Here is a 14855-nt window from a genome sequence, read left to right as displayed (position 1 = left end):
ATGTAAACTAAGAGGAATGTAAATAAAGTAATAAGGTTTAAAGGTTCTGTTAAGTAATTCGACAAATCATGTAAATTCGATAAAGTGTACAGTGTAAATGTAAGGAGGCGTGTTAGGAAGATGATGCAGTTACACTGTACATGTGAATGTGTGTGTAAGTGTCTGAGGGCGTCCAGGCCTTAGTTGAGACGAAGAACGACAGGCAGTCGTTAAGAAGCATCTGGAAGAGTCGGTTGACAACAAGCGAGTATGTGAGTCGATTTACGAGGTCTTCAGAGAGTAAGATATGTGTATAACTGTTGTGTGTAAAATAAAATGAATTATTTGTATTTCCGAATCCCTCCTATATCTTTACAAAACGTCGAAATATCTCCAACGATATCGAAATAACAGACATTTTTCGCGGAATCGACGAAAGATCGTGTGTTGCAAGATTCTGGGCTTGTTCAGACACTAAAGGTAGAGTGCGCTATATTTGGCGTTTAAAATGGAGTGAAAAGGGCGATTAAACTTCGAAATATCTCCAGCGGGATTTAAATTACAGTCATTTTTCGACATAATCGACGAAAGATCGCGTGTTGTGAGCTGCTGAGCGTGTTTAGACAATGGACATAGCATGCACTATATTCGGCGAGTAGAATGGAGTGAAAAGAGTGTAGTACCACCCTTGCTTTCGCAGTTGGTGGTGATTGTGCCTGCGACGGCATCTTGGATCTCTGCCGATCTTTGTATGTAGAGGCAGAGTTCGGAGGCTTGCTCTCGTTCTAAGTCCAGCGGTGTATTGCTTTTATCACCGGGACTTTTCTACGTCCAGCGGCGTATTACTTTTTCCACCTGGACTATTTCAAGTTCCGCGGCGTATTGCCTTTTTCGCCGGGACTATTTCAAGTCCCGCGGCGTATTGCTTTACTCTCTTGGGTGATCTTCGGAATCCGGCGGCGTATTGCTTTTTCCACCGGACAATTATTAACTTATTTTGGTTTTTTACTTCTCCATGTCTGGCGGCGTATCGCTTCTTTGGAGCATGCAAAATAAATCAAGTCCAGCGGCGTATCGCTTTTAATTGCGTGCAAAAATTATAATTTGCGTAATGGCAGCATGAGCTAGCCGTTTATGCACATACCTCTTTTCCTTTTTTAAAATTGCGCGCTGTGGCGCCGGCTGCAGTATGGCGGCGTCCGCAGGGTTGCCTAAGTGGTCTGTGCAGTGGCGCCTCACTCGTGACGTCGGTGCGTCAGTGTGCGTGTAGCTGCGGTCGGTGTAATAGCGGTCAGTAAGTGAGTGCGTGCGATGTTTCAGCGTAGCCCTTGTGGCCGCGCTGCAGTCGCTCGTCCCCAATATGGCGTCCCCACGCACCTGACCTCAAATCTTAGCACGTATTCACTTCAAAATCTTAGGACTAGATTTTGCATTGCACTACACTGATTTTTTCCACAGCTTATTCCACAATTGTTATTTCTAGCACTTCTAGCATTTCAGGGAACTGATATTTCACTTGGAAGTAATTTTTTAGGTCCCTACGTGCGTAGCTTCAAATTTAAGCACGTGCTTAACCTGAAAATCTTAGCACGAGATTTTATTTCGCACTGTTTTTATTTTCCACAGTTCTTTCCACAAAACTTATTATCTCCAGCACTTTATAAGCACTTAAACTTCACTCGGAAGCAGCCTTTATGTTCCGGAACTTACTTTTTCCACAAAATTGCGATCTATACACGTCCTGTCTGCATGCCGCCATCTTGTGGAGTCGTTGTCAGCGGACTGCGCACCCACATCGAGCACAGGCCCCGAGGAGCGGCGCGTATAACGCCCACGCTGACCTCTCCGGCGTGGCAGCCCCCCGCTTCGCCGACGGCGGCCGCCACCTCCTCCGGGGTAATTGAATCATCCAGCTCGGTTACCTTCAACTCCGTCATCTTCCTCGACACGGTAACCTTGGCGGGGGAGTCTCGAAGAACACGCGCCATCCTCTCGGCCAGTCGCGACGCTTTGCTTCTAGCGTCCTGGCCCGCAATCTCGAAAATGAGAGTAACCGCTCTCCTCGGTCTAACTCCGCGATGCCAAGGTCTGAGAGCTTGATCTCTCGCCTGACCATCGCATCGCGTTCCTGCACGTGAAACCGGAGCCATTCTTCACGGTGAACGACACCGTAGCGTACCGTGGAGGCCGGGGAAGGCCAGGCATTACAGTCTTGTAATTAGCGGAATCTTTCGTCCACGTCGTTCTTCATACGAAAGTTTACGTCCCATGCTTTTAATTTTTCTAATAATGACAAGAGCATGTCCTTGCCTGATGATTCTGATGAGGTCGCCATGTTTCTATTTATTCTTGTCAATAACCAAAAAAAATCTTAATCCTCAGTGGAGTTAATCCCACCGCTGTTACCAAAATATTTACCCTGTTACGTTTTTGTTTGGATTGTTTTGCTTATGTTGCCGTTAATTTTTTGGATTTAGAGTAAATGGTAGTTGCTGCCACCAGAAACAATCTAAGGACTGTTTCAGTTAAATTTTTTGTTATCGCTTATCTTTTCGAAGATCCCGAACTGTCGTATTTTTTAATAATTCTGTGGGCAATTAAATATCAGTGGGTAGGGTTGTGTTACGTCGAGTAGCACTCTCCTCCACCGGATCGCGTGTCGTGGGCAGGCTGGCAAGCAGAAGTCTATACATTGTCGCGGCGCGCCTTTAATATCGTGTTTTTAACCGTCGCCGGCGGCCCGCGGTAGGTGATCCGATGTCGTATATCAACACAATGCATCGACGAGCGTACTGTTGCCGTCTGGCCGCGAGTTCCAGAGACTTCGATTCGGATCGGTTTGATTTTACGTGTTCGTTGGCGCGTGCGGTGGCGTGATCCTGGGGTGGTGGGGGTTGTCTCCTCGAAAGACAAAGAAATCGCCCCAGAACAGTAAAACTCTTGAGTAGCATTCGAACAATCAAACGCATCAGTCGCATCAGTAGCATTTCGCATCATTCATACAAGTCATTCGTATTTCACACGATCTCGCTAGAACCTATTATCCGTAACCTCAACCACGATTAGAATCAATACTTTCTGTATAAGTTATTGTTATAAGTTCTGTATAAGTTGTTATAGTGTTATTGAGATACAAATATATATATTCTACAACTGTGGAATAAAATGCATTCATTGAATCACCCCTGTTATCCTAAACGAAACACGGGGAGCGATCAGTACGAGGCGTCGATTAGCCTAATCGTAGCGAGAATTTACGCCTCTCGCTGACGCGTTCCTTCAAGATCGCGTCTCTCCGCGAACGGTCGTAACAGGTTGACTGATGTTTAATGCGACTGGTAATTAAACTCCACGTTTCGGCTAACCTGCTACACGCAGGAGTACTGGCACGGGAGAGGATCAAAGTTGGTAAAAATAAATATTCGCTTAATCTTATTATATTATCAGACAAATATTTTCCACAACTAAAGTTATCGTTTAGATTTTGAATACTCGAAGTTACAATAGTTCGCGATACGTTTTTACTCTTATTAATTACAAGATTTTAATTTCATTGATTTTTCAAGAATGTACAAATTGACAAATACAAACACGTCGATTAACAAAACTGACAAGAACTGAGAACTAATGAAACAAAGAACTAAAAGCTAAAGAACAAAAGGACTAAAGAACTTCAGAACTAAGAGCTAAGAAAACTAAGAGCTAAAGGAACTAAGAGCTAAGAAACTAAGGAACTAAAGAATTGAAAGCAAAAGGAACTGAGAAATTAGGAGCCAAAGGAATTGAGAACTAATCGCTATGAACTAAGAAATTACTTGCCAAGAACTGAGGAATTGAGCGCCAAGAACTAAGGAATTAATCACCAAGAACTGAGGAACAGAACTGAGGAATTAACTACTCTGAACTAAGAAATTATCTATCTCTGTCTCAATTGAGAAAAGTACGATTTCCCGATCAGGACGTCGGAATATACTGTGATATCTCAACGAAAAAGTTGCGGCCATATATACCGGAACCGTTACGACGCACGGTATTCCAATCGTTACACGGACTTTCCCATCCGGGGATACGTGCCACGCGAAAAATGGTAACGTCACGTATCGTCTGGCCGTCCATCAAGAAAGATTGCCGAATGTGGGCGCGCCAATATACACCATGCCAACGGTGCAAAGTTACCAGACACGTATCTCTATCACGTGGCTGTTCCCATCGTCGACATGGAAACACCAACCGTTGCTTCGGCCCTCCTATCATACTGGATAGCTAATGTCTGCGTACCGTTAAAAATTACGATCGATCAAGGACGCCAATTCGAATCGCGTTTATTCGAAGAACTATCCCGGTCGCTCGGCGTCAAGCACTTACGCATGACGGCCTACCATCCCGCGTCTAACGGAATGGTAGAGCGTTTTCACAGGCAACTGAAAGCAGCAAGTGCCACGACACGAGCAATTGGGTCGAAATTCTTCCTATCGTGCTACTGGGCATTAGAACCGCGTTAAAGGAAGATCTTAACGCAACGGCGGCTGAAATGGTCCACGGCACCGGCATACGATTGCCGGCAGAGTTATTCCTACCGTCAAAGCATCGGGCCAATTCGGAATACGTGAACCGGCTAAAAGATCGAATGGTGAAAGTCAGGCCATACCCAGTTACGCGTCATGGCGAAAAGGAAATCTTTATTTTTAAAGAGTTAAAATCATCACCATATGATTTCATGCGCTATGACGCCATTGGAGGCCCGTTACAGCCGCCTTACGATCCATTTAAAGCAATAGAAAAGAACGATAGGACATTTATAATTAGAATAAACAATCGCAACGTAACGATTTCTGTAGAGCGTTTAAAACCTGCCGTAGACATAGAAAAAGAAACGCTGAAACTCGTAACGTACTGATCCCGGTAGAATAAACAAGCACGCGCGACGAAAGTACGGCAACCCATAATAACCAATGCGCACAAGAAAACACCAGGGATGGATACGTTACGCGGTAGGGGCGAGGAGTTCGTTTTCCCGATAGATATCAGGCAGGTTTCGGGTGAAGTCATAAATTGTCGAACATAGGAAATACTAAGTACATTACTTGTATCTATTTATATTTATATTTCTTTTATAAAACCTCGACGTAAATATTCTTTTTTACAAACTGACCCAATTATAACGTTATCACTGGTAGGGGGTGATGTGGGGACACATGAGTCATAGGACGAGGCGAAGCGAGAGCGACTCATGTTTTTGTTGTGCCTTGGATCACGGATACTGCTTTGACACGCATAAATAAAGCTAGATTATCTCTAGCCAAAACAATGTCGCCGTTGAGGGCAACTGTCGTTCCAAAACGAATTCGAATCTTCCGACTCCCCCCGACCAGTATAAATAAGCGGACACGATCACGAGCGAGATTATTATCGAGCGATTATTGAGTTGATTTAGCTAGCGAGTTTACGAGTAATACGAGTAAACGTTTAGTGCGATATAAAAGCTTTAGCGAATCTTTGTAGTGTACCTACATGCGATTTACTTCACCGGAAATAAATCTCCTGTAAAGTCGACTATCGACGTTGTACTTTATTTTAAAGAATTGATTTAAAATATATTGGACGGTTGCAACAGTAAACAACCTGATAATTTCTGCAATCCAAAACACCACATCCTCATCCGCCGCACGCTATTGTTGTCTTACGACCTTTCATGGAAAGAATTCTTGTTTCGCGTTAATTCTGAATTTTCCAGATTCTAAACCAAGTGAACAATCTCCAACTAAGGAAATTGTGCGACGTCAAGTAATGTAATGTAACGTAATGTGCAGAGACAGCAGGGACAGTCATGTCGCGAGTCAACAGAAATCGTCATAACTCGCGAATAGCGCGAGCCACAACTCCAGGCGAATGGAACTAAAAGCAGAAAACTAAAAGGAAAGGAACATCGGGAAAATCCGCAATGGGATACGTTTGTTGAAATACGTTCACTATCGCACTTCGTCTTGGTCGAGTACCTCAAATTATATATAGAGAATTCAAGGAATTGGGTAGAGTGGTTCGAATGAGCCATGTTTTCCTGCAACATTTCTGTACATGGAGGAACAAAGTTCTCTGCTCGTGAGTTATTTTGCGGATATCTGGCGAGATAACCGTCCGCTAAAGTAGTAATCGAAGAAAATATGCAACCGACCTATGTAGAATATTTAAGAGTTTTGGTTGACAAGATCAACACGATACAACTCACAGCAAAGGAAAATCTAATGTTATAAACATTAATGTTTAAAGAATATTACTACAGACGAATCAATCGGCAAGATTTCATAGTGAGACATTTGAGATATTTATCGAGAGAACACAAAAAGGGAAAATTCTGAAACCAGTATACAGTTCACCTCACAATGTACTCGATATTCTCAACAACTATAATGTTAAAATCGAAGTACAGGGAATGTCACGGAAGTACACATAAATAAATTAAAATTAGCGCACAGTCGCAATGGACAGTGTTGCACCGACAAACGGGCGGACCAAGGACAACAAACTAAAAGGACACGTTAATAACGAAATTTTTCCTATTATGTAAAGAATGGGTGTCGTTTCTTATTCACTAGAAGAAGGAGAGGAATACTGCGGTCCCCGGGTTGGAGAACTTCCAGCCTATCAACCAGAGGTGCATGGAGAATTACTCACTTCCTGCTGCGTCCAGTTAGTCCCGCTCGCTCATCGAAATATCAACGAAACATCATTTGTCAAAATAGCTATTACAATCTAGATGAAGATCGCTAAAACCTACATTAAAATTTGGCACATTCACTACATTTGAGCACATTTGAGTTATGCATTCGTGGCATATTGCAGGCGCTGCGATACACGTATACCACTAATTTCCGCCGCGGAAACTTGTTCCGATTGCGTTGAAGAATAATTTAAATATTCTTGAATTAATAAAAATGTGTTTGTATTAGAAAAATAGTACACATTATTACACGTTTGCGGGATTGATTAACAGAAATATCGGAGCAAATCTTAACAAAAATAAAGGAGCGGCCAGAGCGGGAGAGGGTGAGGACTTCTCACTCTTGTAGAGTTTCTCGCCGAAGCGACACTGTTGAAGTGATCGCCACTTCTAAGAAAACTCTACATCTGGTCTTCGGTTTCTCAAGCGCGAAGGTCATCGATAGCGCGTAGACAAAACAATGCGTCGATGGGTAGCATGTACAATGAACGATGTATTATACGTACCAGGTACGAAAAGAAATCTGTTTTCCATTAGATCTGTCGCAAGGAGGGGCATAGACTTCTGTATTTTAAAGGATGGGGAAAAATGTATATTTTTACAAAACCAGAAAGTAATAGCAAGAGGTTCTGTTATCGGAAATTTATATAAGGTCGATATGCGAGTTATCATACCGTCAGTTTGCAATCTTAGCAATAGAGCGGAGTCCAATGCGGATACGTTGCAATTATGGCACGACGGCTATGTCATCAAAACATCAGACACGTTAAGGAATTTTTAAAGAATTCGAATATAAAAGTTGTAGAGGATAGTATCTTTTTCTGTGAAGGTTGCGCATACGGGAAACATCATAGATCGAGTTTTCACGAGAAAATCAAGCGTGCGACTAAACCTCCAGAAATTATTTATACGGATGTATGTGGACCTATGGAAGTCGAGTCATTAGGAAAGAAACTATAGTTTTTGATATTTAAAGACGATTTTTCGAAATTCACGAAGATTTACTTCTTACGACATAAGACAGAAGTAATCGAAAAGCTAAAATCTTTTTGTTTAGAAGTCGAAAACCAATTCAATAGTAAGATCAAAGAAATTCATAGTGATGGAGGGAAAGAATTAAAAAATAAAGAGGTTAAAGAATTTTTAAGAAGTCTGGGAATTAGGCAAACGGTTAACGTCCCATACACTCACACAGAATGGCGAAAGAGAAAATAGAACAACAGTAGAGGCAGGCCAGTCAATGCTACATTCGAAACCAAACCTACTGTTGTTTTTATGGGCCGAAGCCATGAACACAGCAGTGCATGTCATAAATAAGACAGAGCCAACAGGGCAAGAGAATAAAACACCATATAAACTGTGGTACGGGAAATCCCCAGATTTAGAAATGTTTAAAGTTTTCGGTACTGAAGCTTTGCACAAATATGTACCTGCGGAAAAGAGACGTAAACTTGACAAAAAGGCTAACAAAGGATATTTGGTAGGCTATCTAGATGACGGACGAGGGTATCGAGTATACGTGCCGACCGTAAGAAATGTAATATTAAACCGTGACGTAATATTTAGGCCCGAACTAGAAACTGCAAAATTCGTTAATATAAGTTTACAGAAAATTGTCGAGCGCAAAGATGTGTGTACGCAGAGCGATAGAGCATGTACGTATGAAAGCGCAGAGAGTGAACATGAAAAACAACCTCATGTAACCAACGAGAATGTGAGACAATTGAGAGATAGAGATAAGATAAAACGAACCGATTTTTATGGTAATCCTGTAACGTACGTAGCGGAAAAATGACCGATGGATTTTAACGAAGCGATGAGATCCGAACAGAAAGAGTTAGGAGAAACGACTATGCATGATGAAATGAAATCGCTCCATGAAAATATTCTGGTAGAGAAACCAAAAGAAACAAGAAAGTCAACATCAGGCGTTGTATGTAAGTATGCGAATGCGGCCATTCGCTATACTATATATACATATAACAATGTATAGCTTTATCTACGACAGAAGCTCAGTATGTCAGGAAGTTTTCAGTTACGAGAATAGGGGTGGTTGTGTTTGAATAACTATAGTCTACAGTTATCTAAGTTATGTTTATTTATCACCATTAACAAGACGTGGGACTTACAGAAATTATTTTTCGATCTTACCCGAGGGTTTAGGTGTTAGCGCGTTATAGCCCGGGAACCTGACTGACTCAACTTAGTAAACGTGACTACCCGCGAAGTATAAGAACAGTGTACTTGACTGTCTGCATAGTAGAAGAACAGTGAGTGACCCAGCTCGTCTTATTTAGGAGGAAAGCTCGGTGTGGGTGTACCCTTGCTGAACTAACGACGCGGATTCGTTGTTCACCCCTTTCGGTAGAATAGTGAGGGTAACGATCCGCGATGCCCATTGGTTTTGGCCAATATTAATACACACAATATGAGGAGAAAGTCTCCTGCACATTTGGCTCATGGGTATCCTTGTTCTTGGGGAAAACCCAGCAGTTTCGCAGGAGAAAACCGAAGACCAGATGTAGAGTTTTCTCAGAAGTGGCGATCACTTCAACACCCTCCCTAAAACTCTACATCCGTATATACAATTATCTCTTTGTAAATATTCGAAGCTTAATTTCGTCAATACCTTTCTCTTTATTATTCAAATTAATTTATTACTAAAAAATACTACAAGAAAACTTAACAGATCATGCAGAGTTTTTCTTTTTTTTTTTTTTTTTTACAAGTAATAACCACTTCGATAACCTCCCTAAAAACTCTACATCTTTACAAAAATTACCTCTTAATATCTCTTTTACATTTCAAACCTAATTTCGGTCTCAAATAATCAAATCTTGGTTTTGGCAACGCCTTTGTACATATATCTGCCAGTTGTTCTTCGCTTGTTACGTACGTTACATCAATTTCGCCTCTATTGTATAAATCTCGCAAGAAATGATATCTTACATCAATATGATTACTTCTTTGATGGAATTCCGGATTCTTAATTAATTTCGCGGCACTAGTATTGTCTACATATAGCATATACTTGAGGATATCTATTTTACATTCAAGAAATGTTTTCTTCAGCCACATAATTTCTTTCGCTCCTGAGGCTGCACTGACATACTCAGCTTCTGTCGTAGATAAAGCTATACATTGTTGTCGCTTACATTGCCATGTAATGGCCGCATTCGCATACTTACATACAACGCCTGATGTCGACTTTCTTGTGTCTTTTGGTTTCTCTACAAGAATATTTTCATGGTGCGATTTCATTTCATCATGCATAGTCGTTTCTCCTAACTCTTTCTGTTCGGATCTCATCGCTTCGTTAAAATCCACCGGTAATTTTTCCGCTACGTACGTTACTGGACTACCATAAAAATCGGTTCGTTTTATTTTGTCTCTATCTCTCAATTGTCTCACATTCTCGTTGGTTACATGAGGTTGTTTTTCATGTTCACTCACTGCGCTTTCATACGTACATGCTCTATCGCTCTGCGTACACACATCTTCGCGCTCGACAATTTTCGGTAAATTTACACTAACGAATTTTGCAGTTCCTAGTTCGGGCTTAAATATTACGTCACGGCTTAATATTACATTTCTTACGGTCGGCACATATATTCGATACCCTCGTCCGTCATCTAGATAGCCTACCAAATATCCTTGTTAGCCTTTTTGTCAAGTTTACTTCTCTTTTCCGCAGGTATGTGTGCAAAGCATTCAGTACCGAAAACTCTAAACTTTTCTACAGCTGGCGATTTCCCAGTTCCCTTTTGACTGCCGAAGAGTGCAGACGTGCCGGGTGCCCGGAGAGGTCTCTCCCTCGAAACCGGACGTAGAGAGAAAGTGTTCCCGAAAGTGCGAAAAACAGGGAAAACAAAAAAATGCAACGAGTGCCACCGCTCAGGATATCAAACAACGGCGAAACATACGCTGTTCCACAAGGAAGCGTCCTGGGACCCATACTATACACATTATACACGGCCAACATTCCAACAAATACCAATAGCAAAATACTGACATTCGCGGACGACACAGCCGTGCTAGTCAGGCACACTAACTCTGTAACAGCAGCCACAATACTACAAGAGCACATCACAAAAATAGAAAAGTGGCTACAAGACAAACAAATCAAAGCTAACCCTAACAAATGCAACCACATTACATTCACATTGAGAAAACAGATAACACCAAACATCTTCCTGAACGGCACGCAAATAACACAAATAAGGCAAGTCAAATACCTTGGACTTCACATAGATATACACTTCACATGGAAACAGCACATCAAATCAATAATAGACAAGATACAGATAGCAAGGAGACAAATGCACTGGCTAACAAGCCGAAAATCCAAACTAAGCACAGAAAACAAACTGAAAATATACAAAATAATCATAAAGCCAATCTGGACATACGGAATTCCACTATGGGGAACAGCAGCAATGAGCCACATAAACAAAATAGAAACAATCCAAGCCAAAATCCTTAGAACAATGGTAAACGCACCGTGGTACGTTAGAAACGAGGACATAAGGAAAGACCTCGGAATACCAACGGTCAAGGAGGAGATTACCAGATTCGCAACAATATACAGAACAAGAATAGAAACACACCCGAACCAGCTGGCAGCTGAAACGTGCAACACAACAAACATCGCAAGAAGACTAAAAAGGAAACACCCAATAGACCTCAGAAAAGATATAACTTAGAAAAAAACGAAGCTGGTACCCCGCTGGGGGTAGCCGCCCACATGCTATATTATTTTTTATTTATATTTTTTTTCTTCACCAACAAGATATAACACTTTACCAAATGTCCGCAAGGACAAATTGTAAAATAACCAAAATAAAATAAAAAAAAAACCAGATTACGTTGTGGTGGAGTATACTTGCCCGTGTGGTGAATATACTACGCAGGTTGGCCTGCATCGTCTCCTTGTATACCATCTGATGGGAAGAGTGCTACGGGCGATAACCCGCCCTCGAACACGCCATTATCTTCATTTGTTGTCTACTTTGCAAGCAGATGCAATTATCGAGGCTCTCACAGAGGATAAGGAACACGAACAATATCCTGACCGATAATTCGACTTGGAAACTACTTTATGAAACCGTGATATTTGGGACATTTTTGTAACTAATATTTTCACACTTTAATTCTGTTACAATATATTTCTTTAACTACTTTTTGCGAGAAAGATAGTTTAATGACATATTGTATGTACGACTTTTCTTTAACTGCTATCAACTATTTAAAATTTCCTACATATTACATTTTAAAATAAAACATTTTATAAAATATACATGTATATAATAGTCTTAAATCTTCAAATAGTTATTAATATCTTAGATGTTGTGTATAAAAAGCTCATCACACATAAGTTGTACTGTACTTTATAGTAAATAAATTTTATACTTCTATTTAAAAGATAGATTCTAAATTTACTTTATCTCTCCAATTCCATATCCTATAATAATATCTATTTATCATATAATAGATTACAATTTCTGTCAAGTGTGTTAAAATTTCTTCAACTACTTCTGTGTTTCCTGTTTAGTATCTCGTTCATCTTCGTTCTTTGTAGGATATTCAAGGACCATTTTTAAACATTTCATAGCTAGCTCTATTTCAATTAATTTTAAGTAGGTTTTGCCCAATATTCATAAATTTTTACTATGGAAATTGGGATCAATTTCCTCTGCGGTTTCAAAATATTGTAGAGCTTCCTCAAGAGATGAAGATGGTGGTTCTCGAAATAATACGGATGCAATTTTTCTTTGTTACCATGTTAAATCAGTAACTTGGTAACACCAAGTACCAAGCATGTACATAAGTGTTGGTTCGTGTGGATCTTGTACCATTGCTCTCTGCGATATTAAAAATATTCGATACAATTGCTTGACATCGTGTCAGGGAATGAAATATTAATACATTATCATTAAATATATCAGCATATGTTTCTTAACATTATATGACTCTTTTATTTGTGCTTCTACTCCTTCATAAAGAGACTTAGAATTAAGAAGAATCGATGCTCATTTGTATGCAGCCCAATTATCCTCTTGTATTTTAAGTGCTTTAAGTATTAAATCATAAGCTTTGAAAATTAATTTCTTTCCATCTACATCACTCACAGTCTTAGACAATTTATACATTGCTCTACAGAAACACCATATAATTTCAATATCACCGCTATCCGATAAATATGTTCAGTTTTGTTATACACATTTATAGGTGATATACATAATGTAAATACATCATAATTTATTAGAAGGTTATGTATTTCCTGGTATTTGCTCGTATGATGCGTCGGCTTTTGCTGTTAGGACTTCTATTGTAGATATGACTATTTAATTATCACCCTCTTCTTTGTCAGACTCCAAAAAAGGATACCTGTGCACGACGATATGGTACATATTTTTGTTGTTAACGTGTACAGCGTTCGTGTACGTGCACTATATTCGGCGTGTAAAATGGAGTGCAAAGAGCGTTTATACGTCGAAATATATCAAACCGGATGGAAACTACAGCTATTTTTCGACAAAATCAACGAAAGATCGCGTTTTGTGACCTGCTGGACTTGCTAAGACGATAAAGGTACCGTGCACTGTATTCGGCGTGTAAAATGCGGTGGAATGAGCTTTTAAACGTCGAAATATCTCCAGCGGGAAGGAAATTACAGCGATTTTTTGTTCAAAATCGACGAAAGATCGCGTTTTGCGAGCGCCAGGGCTTGTTTCGGCGATGGATGTGGCATGCACTGTATTCGGTGTGTCAAATGGAGTAAAATGAGCGTTTAAACGTTGAAATTCCTCCAGCGGGAAGGAAATGACAGCGATTTTTCGGCAAAATCGACGAAAGATCGCGTTTTGCAAGCGCCAGGGCTCGTTTCGGCGATGGATGTGATGTGCTCTGTATTCGGCGTGTGAATGGAGTGAAATGAGCGTTAAAACGTCGAAATATCTCCAGCTAGAGGGAAGTTACATCAATTTTTCGCCAAAATCGACGAAGGATCGCGTTTTACGAGCGCCCGGCCATGTTTCGACGATGGACGTCGCGTGCACTGTATTCGGCGTGTCAAATGGAGTGAAATGAGCTTTTAAACGTCGAAATATCTCCAGCGGGAAGGAAAATACTGCGATTTTTCTTTCTAAATCGACGAATGATCGCGTTTTGTGAGCGTCACGGCTTGTTTCGACGAAGGATGTGGCGTGCAATGTATTCGGCGTGTAAAATGGAGTGAAATGAGCGCTAAAACGTCGAAATATCTCCAGCGGGAAGGAAAATTCAGTTATTTTTCGCCAAAATCGGCGAAAGATCCCGTTATGCGGGCTGCTGGGCTTGTTTAGAAGCCGAAAGTAGGGTGCATTATATTAGGCGTGTAAAATGGAGTGACAAGATCTTTTAAAGTTCGAAATATCTAAAGCGGGATGGAAATAACTGTTATTATGCGACAAAATCGACGAAAGATTGCATTTGAGAGCGGCTGGGCATGTTAAGACGCTGAAGGTATGGTGCACTCTATTCGGGGTTTAAAACGGTGTGAAAAGAGCGTTTAAAGGTCGTAATATCTCCAGCGCGATGGAAATTAGAGTCATTTTTCGACAAAATCGACGAAAGATCGCGTTTTGCGAGCGCCAGGGCTTGTTTCGACGTTGGATCTGACGTGCACTGCATTCGGCGTGTAAAATGGAAAAAAATGAGCGTTTAAACGTCGAAATATCTCCATCGGGGTGGAAATTACAGCGATTTTTCGCCAAAATCGACGAGAGATCGCGTTTTGCTAGCGCCACGGCTTGTTTCGACGTTGGATCTGTCGTTTACTGTATGCGGCGTGTAAAATGGAAAAAAATGAGCGTTTAAATGTCGAAATATCTCCATTGGGAAGGAAATTGCAGCGATTTTTCGCCAAAATCGAGGAAATATCGCATTTTACGAGCGCCAGAAACTGTTTCGACGATAGATATGGCGTGCACTGTATTCGGCGTGTCAAATGGAATCAAAAGAGCGTTTAAGCGGAGAAATATAACCATCGGGAGTGGAATTACAGCGATTTTTAGTTCTAAATCGACGAAAGATCGCGTTTTGCGAGCGCCAGTGCTTGTTTCGACGATGGATGTTGCGTGCACTGTAGTCGGCGTGTCAAATGGAGTAAAATAAGCGT

The 14855-nt window shown here is 40.9% G+C and overlaps 1 pseudogene; it reads right to left on the bottom strand.

Moving 5' to 3' along the window:
* Positions 1-12210: 12210 nt before the first annotated feature.
* LOC132916001 (regulator of microtubule dynamics protein 1-like) lies at positions 12211-13107 on the bottom strand (annotated as a pseudogene).
* Between the last annotated feature and the right edge of the window lie 1748 nt (positions 13108-14855).

The sequence above is a fragment of the Bombus pascuorum genome, unplaced genomic scaffold (genome assembly GCF_905332965.1).
Source record: "Bombus pascuorum unplaced genomic scaffold, iyBomPasc1.1, whole genome shotgun sequence".
Taxonomy (NCBI): Eukaryota; Metazoa; Arthropoda; class Insecta; order Hymenoptera; family Apidae; genus Bombus; species Bombus pascuorum.
Note: the sequence above shows the minus strand (reverse complement) of the source record. Positions and strands in the feature narration are given on the sequence as shown.